Source organism: Crocodylus siamensis, chromosome 6, assembly GCF_052110815.1.
Source record: "Crocodylus siamensis isolate JL-2025a chromosome 6, ASM5211081v1, whole genome shotgun sequence".
Classification (NCBI taxonomy): domain Eukaryota; kingdom Metazoa; phylum Chordata; order Crocodylia; family Crocodylidae; genus Crocodylus; species Crocodylus siamensis.
Window position 1 is genome coordinate 4,382,006 of NC_143400.1, and position 8,481 is coordinate 4,390,486.

The following is an 8,481-nucleotide window of genomic DNA, read 5'->3' on the forward strand; positions in this document are numbered from 1 at the left end:
CACCAAGGCCGAGTACAAGGGGAGAACGATGTCCCGGGATTTGCCTGAGAAGCATCTATGGATGCAAGCCAGCATTTTGGTCGCTTTATTAGCCGCAGCATCGCATTGCAGGCTCATGTTCATCTTGTGGTCAATGATGACCCCTAAGTCTCTTTCTTCCGTAGTGCTAGCCAGCGTAGCACTGCTGAGCCTATAAGGATGCTGCAGGTTTTTCCTCCCGGGGTGGAGAACCTTGCATTTTTTGGTGTTGAACACCGTCAGGTTCTTGTCCGCCCATTTGCTGAGCCTGTCCAGGTCAGCCTGGATCACCCGCCTGTCTTCTGGCGTGGATGCTTTGCCCCAAAGTTTGGTGTTATCGGCGAACTTGGCCAGTCTGCTTCTGACTCCAATGTCCACATCATTAATGAGAATGTTAAATAGTATAGGTTCAAGGACAGAGCCTTGGCGGACCCCACTGGTCACAGGGCACCATGACAATTGACTGCCATCAACCACCCCCCCCAGGTGCCAATTTCCCAGCCAGCGGATTGTGGTGAGGCTGAGGCTGCGGTTAGCCAGGTTTGCCAAGAGGTGATCATGGGATGCCAGATGGAAGGCCTTTTTAAAGTTGAGATATATGACATCAATCTCTTCCCCTTTGTCCAGGTGGTAGGTCACCTGGTCGTAAAAGGAAATGCGATTGGTCAAGCAAGACCTACCCACAACAAACCCGTGCTGGCTATCCCTCAGGATATTGCCTTCAGCTAGCCTGTTAAGGCTGGCCTTTTTGATAATCTTTTTCAAGACCTTTCCCAGGATCGAGGTCAGGCTGATGGGCCTGTAGTTTGCCAGATCCACTTTCCTCCCTTTCTTGAAGATCGGCACCACATTGGCCTTCTTCCAGTCTTCGGGCACTTCACCAGAGCGCCAGGAGCTCTCGGAGACCCGTGCCAGGGGCTGGGCTGTGATGCTCACCAGCTCCCTGAGTGCCTTGGGGTGCAGATTGTCGGGGCGGCAGACTTGAAGGTGCCCAGCCTCTCAAGGTGTTCCTTCACGAGGTCAGCATCGAGGGCAGGGGATCTCCCTCACCCGGGCCTCCCTGTCCCATTGTGGGCAGGGGCACCCCTTGGGACTGGTGAAAAACTGATGCAAAGTACCCATTTAGCAAGTTGGCTTTTTCCTGGGCGTTGGTTGTCAGTTGCCCCATCTGGTTCAGCAGGGTCCAACGTTGCCCTTGCTTTTCCTCCAGCTCCCCACATATCTGAAAAAGGACTTTGTCCTTGATACTTGTAGCTAGTTAGAGTTCAGTCACAGCCTTGGTTTTCCTGGTTTGCTCCTGCAGGTCCAGACCAGAGCAGAGTATAAGTTTTGTTCTTGGGAGTTTCTGTGTTTTCAATCAATGGTTTGGTGTGGGGGGGAGGCGCTTTTGGCAATAAGGGGTGTCCCATGGCATCCATAACCATAGGGGGGTGGGAAGTGATGCACACATTAGCCACCAGTGCCTGAATTTGGGGTTTGGGTGAGGAGCCATGAAGGCGTGCTTTGCCTGCAGCCAAATTTATAGTTTAGGGAACACATGAAACCCGAAAGTCAGGGACTGTTTCTGATTGTGAAACGCTGAGCGCTGAGGAAGATGCCTCAGCCAGATGCCACGTTTCAGCACGGAAGGCGACGCCTGCCAAAAGACATTGCTCAGTGGTAGAGATCAGGAAACAGTGAGAGGGAGACCTGGGTCTTGCAGTGTCAGGAGCCATGATTAAGACAGGGGTCAGCAGTACGCAGGGGACAGCAAAGTCGGGGACTGTCTTCAAAAGTGTGAATAAGATCTGTCTGGATCTGTCTGGAGAAGTGCGGGAGGACGGGAGAAGCAGAGAGAGGACCCTGGAGGGGTGTTGCAGCCGCAACCCCCTCCATCCTCCGGGGGCGGGGAGTTTGGGGCTCAGCTGCGGTGGCTGTGGCCTGGGGACCCCTTCATCCATCCTGGTGTGGCCCTAGATGTTGTGGGGGCCTGGGGCCTGGGTGGGTAATGGGGAAAACGGCAGGGATAGCAGTCATCCATATGTCCATCTTGCTCCCTCTCCATGGTCATCTCCAGCAGAGGGGTGGGGTACCTGCTCTCCCTCTATTGCCCCTCATGGGGCCCACAGTTGCCCCCTGGAGCCCTCCTCCTGCCCCTCATGAGGCCGACCTCTGCCCCTTCAGGGACCCTGCTTTGCTGTCCGTGGGACCATCATGACTGTCCTTGTTAGAATTACACAGCTTGCATCTTGCTCTTGATAAGAAAAGATGCTGCCCAAGGCTTCTCCCTCTCCCTCCTTAGTCTTTCACATGCTAATTACAGAAACTAGAATTTAACTGCATGGCCTTGGGAAATGAACTGTTGATGAACCCTTGTGGCATTGAGCATGCTTAATTAGCTGTTGCATATTTACCTCTCCGCCCTCCCTACTCAAATGACTAATTATACTATACATGCGATGTATGTGATGATGTAGTTACATGTATGTTTGTATGAAACGGAAGTAAGCTGCAAAAACTTCTGTGTCTGCGCAGGCGCCCAGGAGATTTGAAAAAATAAATGCCGTTTGCAAACACAATCGGGGTCAGAGTTAATTTGAGCATCCAGCTCTGCTCTGACTTTTGCTTGCAAGCAAATAGACCCTTAAGTGCCGACTGATGTCTGTGTGTCTGTGATCTCTGCGTGCCTCCAGAGAACGAACCGCTGTTTGTGCAACATCCTCATGAGGTCTCCTTGGCCTGCCAGCAGGTCTTGCCCTGCCCCTTTGGGGCTGCTGCTGCCAGAGAGGCTGACACGTGCCCCCTTTCTACCCCCCCCGGGCTGTGTTTGCCCCTAAGGAGGCGTCTGGGGCGGGCAAGGAGCCAATGGATGCCGAGGGAATCATGCTTTGCCCCTGCAGGGCCAGCTGCCTGCCTTCCCACCAGCCAACTCCTCCGGCCCAGGCCTCTGCCTTCCAGCCTCTGAAGCTGCCCTGGGCGTCGTCCCGTCTCTTCCTGGCCCCAGCGTATAACCATCTCTCCCCGATGCTGTCCGTGCACCCGCAGTTTGGGCTCCTCTTTCTCTCTCCCTCTCTTCTCCTTGTTCCTGGCGAGGGGGCTGAGGGCCAAACCTGACACCAAGCAGAGATGCATGCAGCCCCCCTCTGTGTTGGAGCCGGTCCCCCTCCATGGCTCTCCCATCTGGACTGCCGGCCCTCTCATACAGCAAAAAGTCGTCCCCAGTGAGTCTGAATGACCGGGTCTTAGGGGAGCTGAGCCCTCCTCCTGGCCCCTCGCAGGGCTTCGTTACACTCCACCCGGGGCTGCAACACGGGGCAGGATCAGGGCCCCGAGTCTGCCTGCCTTGCTCCCCTTGGGCTTTGCCCCCTGTGACGGCAGGGACCTCGTTTGCTGCCCACTGGGCCAACTTGGCCTATCAACTGGCCTCGCCCTGCCTTTGCGGGGCTGCTGCTGCCTGGAGAGGTCTTCATGTAGGGTGACCACCTTTTAAACCGCAAAAGTTGGACACGAGCCATTTAAAAATAATTGCGGGGTGTATTTTATAGGTACACATTGTATATTCTATACTTAATCATAGTAATTAAAAATCAAATATCAATCTTCCAGAGCATCTTGTGTTCTTCACTGGACTTGAACCTGTCAGAGGCCTGGTGTGTCGCCACACACCTTTGTTTTGCTATGAAGAAGCTATTTCTGGCCAACAGGCCCCTCCTGTGCCTAACGAGGTGCAGGCCTGCCTGCCTGACCAGTGCTGTGCCCTGCCCGCCAGGCCTCCAGGGCCAGCCCCTCCTCTGCAAAGCCCCTCTCCCCTCCTGCCCTGTTTCCATGCTGATGGGACCTGCTGCTCCCCCCAGGCATGCTCTTGCCCCTCCCATGGCCTCCTTTTGCCCCACGCCAGGGCAGGTCCAGGCTGTGGAGTCTGCACCTGCCCCCCAGCTGCCCCCTCACAAGGCAGCTTGGGCTGGATGTGGAGGGGCTGGGGTTGACTGGGGTTGGCTCTTGCCCCTCCTGGTCCTTCCTGTGCTGGCTAATGAGGCCGGGCACTAGCTAATGAGCATAGGTCTTGTCCGCTAATGAGGCTAATTCCCCCTAGCTGTTCTCTTGGCCTCTCACAGGGCTTCATTACACCCTGCAGGCCCCTTCTGTCCCTTTGCTAAGCTTCCTAAGCCCCCGCTGGCTTATGCCTTTTTTGGTCCCTCTAATAAAGTGGCTACATGGGGCAGAGGGTGGATTTGGTGAGCGAAGGTACCATGCAGAAAGGCCCCGTGGCCAGAGCTTGGCCTTGACTGCCCTCCCAATGCCCAGCTTGGGGTTGGGGAGTGATGAGGCAGGGGTCACCATGACTGGGGGGGGGGCAGCTGGGGAAGGGGGGACAAGGTCAGAAGGGGGGTGTAGAGAAGCGGCTGTTCTGGGGAGGGGGCTAAGGGAGCTGTCGCACATTCCTTCTGCAAGGCAGGGACTGGGGTCTTTTTCCTTTTGGGAGAAAGGGAGCACAGCTACAGGGGGTGCCCATCCTAGCAGCTGTGTTTTCTGTCTGCCTCCCCTGTGCCCTGCTACAGGGGATGGACATGGATATAAGGACCGCTCCCCCCCAGCTGGGCCTTGTAGGAAGCTGCATGGGGCAGGGGAAGAGGGCGGCAGGGGCCAGTGGGATATGGGGGGGAGCTGGGCAGGATGGGGGCTAGTGCAGAGCCAGCTGGCTTCACCCCCACAGCCACAGCCCAGGGACCTGATCCAGATCTCCCACCCTGGGTACCAGGACTAGGCCCTGTACATGGGCAATGGCTCCAGCACACACCTGGCGCTGCCCAGCAAAGCCTGGCCTGAGTAGAGGGGGTCGGGGCTGTGGTCCCTGAGCCAGGGGGGCAGCAGTCTGGCCTGGGGATCTAGCTGTCCCCTCCACAGGAGCCCTGGGGTGTCTGTGCTGCAGGGGCTGCGGGCGTGAGCTCCACTGGGCATTGGGAGGTGTGGGGGGGAGTGGCTGCAGCTGGGCACCCTGACACCCTTGGTGAAAGCGTTAATCTGGCCTTCCAACCCCATGACTGCTGCGGGGGTGCAAGGGGGGGAGGGCAGCATCATCTCACACTAAAGGACCCCTCCGTGTGTGTTATGTGTGTGTGCATTTGTCTGCAGCCTCATGTGCATACTTGTGTGTGTATACAAATGCACAAGGGTCTGTGCGTGTGTATGCATGCTGCACACAAATCCAAATGAATGGACTTAATGTTCCACTAATCAAACAATCCTTTCTTCTGCATCCTTGCCATCCCCTAGCCCTTCCTGGTCATGTCTCTTCTATTTCACAGCCCAGCAGACTGGTTTTTGCTCTAGCTAAAAATCTCTACTCCACTCGGACGTAGAAGTGACTGTCAGTGACATATTGCAGGTGCTGTCAAAACACTCAAGAAGACCAGATTTTCTTGGAAAAATCTCAGTGTGAGATGTGCATTTAACTGTAGTGACTACAGGCCTAATGACACAATCCCTTTTGCCTTTTCACCGCTTTTTGCCTCATTTGTTGCCTTTTTTCCCAGTGTAACATATCATTTTAGCAAATGAGGGCACATTCCAATAAAGATCTAGTTGTTTCTTTGCTTTGATTTTACACTGAATACTAGAGCGCTGGGCCCTGGTGCATTAGTAAAACTGAAAGTTTCTCTTTACCTAGAGAAAAATGGGTGTTATGTTTACATATGGTGAGACATCCATCTGCACCGCCCTTTGACAATCCTAGATTCACCTTTGTCTACCCAGGTGTGGAAATACGTTTCAGTGAAGCATTGGGCATGCGGTCATGCTCCTTCAGAAGCCGGTTTCGTTTTCTGAATCTGAGAGAGACGCACGTTTAAATGGATGCCAAGAGAAACCACATCTTGTGATTGTTTTGGCCTTGTTTGCTGTCTCATATGCATGGAGGTGTGACGCACGTTCCGATGGCATTATCTGTCTTTCCGCTTGGCTCGTCAGGGGAATGACACGCCTCTAGTGTATTGTTAAGCTTCCAGTTTCTTTTTGCCTGGAGAATAACGGGTGTTGTGTTAGATGCGATGCTGCCCCAACCCACCTGCAGCCCCTTCTCGTGGCCCTCGACCTGCCCGCGCGTGCGGGCTCTGCGGCTGGCGGAGGACCCGCAGCCAGTGTGGGGGGGCCGCGGTTCAGCCACCAGATGAGAGTGGGGGGTCCGGCTCCTCCAGCTTCCTGTTGAGCCTGATCGGCTGTGCCATGGCAAAGGAGTGTCTCCGTGACATCCTTGGCGTGTGAACAACAAGCACAACAGGAAATACGGCCCGCAGCCCATGAAGGAGATCCTTGCCGAGGCGCAGGCGGAGAGGATGTGGTATGGCCTCGTTACCCAGAACGGCGAGCACTTTGTCACCAAGCCGCGCCACGGCGGGCGCATCAGTGTCCCGGTGTGCTCCAGCTCCAGCTGGGAGCGGTGCACGGGGCCACGGGTGGTGCCAGCCGGCTCCAGGAAACAGTTGCGGCATGGAGCCAGCGGCTGCGGGGGGTCGGGGGCGGCTGTAGTGCGCCAGGGCTCCAGTCTCAGCCTGGGGCATCCGGACAGTGCTGGGGGGTCCTGACTGCCATCCACCGGTCTGTGTGGCTCTGGTAACCAGCTCCTCCCTGAGCCAGAGGTCTGGGAGGTGGTGATGTCTGTGGCTCTTGCCCCACTGATTTTCATCTCATGGTGTGTATTTTTCGGGGCTGCCGTCCCCCACGTGGGCCATGTCCTCGAGCAAGAGCTGCAGTTGCCCCAGGAGCTCCGACCCCGGCCTAGCTGGGCTGGCCCTGGCCCTGGCCCAGCCACGGGGCTGTGTGCGCCCCTGTTGCACACTCCCGTGTGTTTCCTTCTTGCACCAATAATGGACTTGGTCCTGCAGTGACCTTGGGCTGTGGCCTCATTCTGGACAGGGTGGGGGCTGGATGGGGCATGGGATGGGAGGTTTATCCAGACAAGTGGTATCATTTTTAAGCCCCACTCCTTCCCCCTAAGGAGGCAGACATCTGCCCCCTTAACGGGCATCTTGCCCTGCCCCTGTGGGGCCTTCTGCTGTCCAGAAAGGTTGACATGTGTCCCCCTTGCCTTGCCCCACGCTGGGGCACATCCACCCTGTGGGGTCTGTGCCTGTTCCCAGCACCCATGTCTGCCCCCTCACAAGGTGGCTGGGGCCGGGCACAGAGGGGCTGGGGCTGAGCCCCTCCCAGGCCTCCCCCTGCTGCCTAATGATGCAGGCTGACCAGCATGGGTCTTGTCTGCTGGGGGGGGGGAGGGGGCCCTCTCAGCTGTTCTTCTGACTCCTTCATCATTACACCCACAGGCCCCTTCTGCCCTGTGCTAACGAGGCAGCTTAGCCTAATGAGGCCTATGATTGCCAAGCCCAGGGCCCAAGAGGTCTGTATGCACTGCCCTTGGGAGCCCCCTTTTGTGCTGAGGGGCAGAGAGGAGTCAGGTGGGGTGGGGGGCACGGATGGGGTCAGGGGAGGGTGTGGAGGGGGTCAGATGGCTGAGGGGGCAGGAGGAGGGCAGGACTGGAGTGCAGCGGGATGAGGGGGTACCATGGGGGGAAATGAGAGGGTGGAAGGAGGGTTGTGGGGGCTGGGGGGGGTGGGAGGGATCCAGGCAGAGCTGGGGCCAAGGGCAGGGAGGGGTGCAGCGGGTGGGAGTGGAGAGGGATGTGGGGCTGAGGGGCCACGGGAGCAACCCCAGCGTCAGGTCTGTGCAGGGCAGCGGGGGGGGGGGGGGGCGGTGGCACACTGCAGGATCAGGCCCTTGAGTGTCCCCGACCCACTGCCCCAGGACAAGGAGAGCTCAGTGCCGGGGCAGTGTCCCGGGGGGTGGCAGGGGCCCATCCGGGTCAGTGGCTCTGAGTAGGTCAGGCACACATGGCCTGGGCTGGGGGCAGTGAGGGCTCTGGCTAGAGCAGCCTGGGCACATGAATCAAACCCCCCAGGGGGTCAAATTGTACCCAGCGCCTCCTTCTCCCCACTGCACCAGGTGCTGTACATGCGCACAGGGGCTGGGTTCAGCCAGCAGGGAGGGGGCACTGGAGGGAGGTGGTTGGGGGAGGTGGGGGCAGGAGGGAGATGCTGTGACGGGCCAGTAGGGGGCGCTTCTGCGTTGAGCCCCCCCACCTCCCTGCGCCCAACCACCTTCCAGGCTCCAAATGCCTCCCTAGGCGCGCCTTACGTTCGGCCGACCCCTCCCCTGGAGCACACTCGCCAGTCGGGGGGGGTAATGTCGTTGCCACCACCCCGAGAAGGGACTGTCTTGGCCCTGTGTCCTCGGGGAAACACAGGCCTAATTGTCCGACGGGTACTCGACCCGGTACAGGCACTTGGGGCACTTCCCCAAGTCAGGGGGCAAAAAGCAAAGTCTCCCTTAGTCCGCAGACCCACGGAGTCTCTTAGGCATAATTTAGACCACCCCGCATTAAGTCTCCCACACCAGTCAAAAAGGAAAACTTTATTGATTACAAGGGGTAG